The sequence below is a fragment of the Triticum aestivum genome, unplaced genomic scaffold (genome assembly GCF_018294505.1).
Source record: "Triticum aestivum cultivar Chinese Spring unplaced genomic scaffold, IWGSC CS RefSeq v2.1 scaffold97338, whole genome shotgun sequence".
Taxonomy (NCBI): domain Eukaryota; kingdom Viridiplantae; phylum Streptophyta; class Magnoliopsida; order Poales; family Poaceae; genus Triticum; species Triticum aestivum.
This window is the reverse complement of record NW_025303670.1, coordinates 1-827: the sequence shown is the minus strand read 5'-3', so window position 1 is coordinate 827 and position 827 is coordinate 1. Positions and strand designations below refer to the sequence as shown.

At 51.4% G+C, this 827-nt stretch overlaps 1 non-coding gene and 1 pseudogene across 1 annotated transcript; both read left to right on the top strand.

Annotated features, from left to right (window-relative positions):
• Positions 1–91, top strand: LOC123179468 (uncharacterized; annotated as a pseudogene).
• A 297-nt stretch (positions 92–388) lies between these two features.
• On the top strand, positions 389–507 carry LOC123179467 (5S ribosomal RNA). Its single transcript, XR_006490390.1, has one exon. It is a non-coding gene; the product is annotated as a 5S ribosomal RNA (ribosomal RNA).
• The last annotated feature ends 320 nt before the right edge of the window (positions 508–827 follow it).

Below are 827 nucleotides of genomic sequence, written 5' to 3'. Positions count from 1 at the left end.
CGGATCCCATCAGAACTCCGAAGTTAAGCGTGCTTGGGCGAGAGTAGTACTAGGATGGGTGACCTCCTGGGAAGTCCTCGTGTTGCATTCCCTTTTTAATTTTTTTCGCGCCGCTTGCAAAACAAAACGCACGTGTAAGTAATATATTTACCGTGTTTTATTATTTTGCACGAGTGCGGTAAGTCATAGCTGGGTGCTCACAATTCACGGGTCCAGCGTCGGCGTTGTGGCGCGGCAAGCGTGCACTGGTGCGGTTGAGAGGGAGGGGTGGAAACCGTGTTAAACTCGTCTTCGTAGTTGAGAGGGAGCGGCCAAAGCAATGTACAATCGTCTTTGTAGTGGAGCTGGGAGGGGCAAGGATAAGGGACGAAGACCGGGGTAACATGTCGGATGCGATCATACCAGCACTAAAGCACCGGATCCCATCAGAACTCTGAAGTTAAGCGTGCTTGGGCGAGAGTAGTACTAGGATGGGTGACCTCCTGGGAAGTCCTCGTGTTGCATTCCCTTTTTAATTTTTGTCACGCCGCTTGCAAAACAAAACGCACGTGTAAGTAATATATTTACCGTGTTTTATTATTTTGCACGAGTGCGGTAAGTCATAGCTGGGTGCTCACGATTCACGGGTCCAGCGTTGGCGTTGTGGCGCGGCAAGCATGCACTGGTGCGGTTGAGAGGGAGGGGTGGAAACCGCGTTAAACTCGTCTCCGTAGTTGAGAGGGAGCGGCCAAAGCAATGTACAATCGTCTTTGTAGTGGAGCTGGGAGGGGCAAGGATAAGGGACGAAGACCGGGGTAACATGTCGGATGCGATCATACCAGCACTAA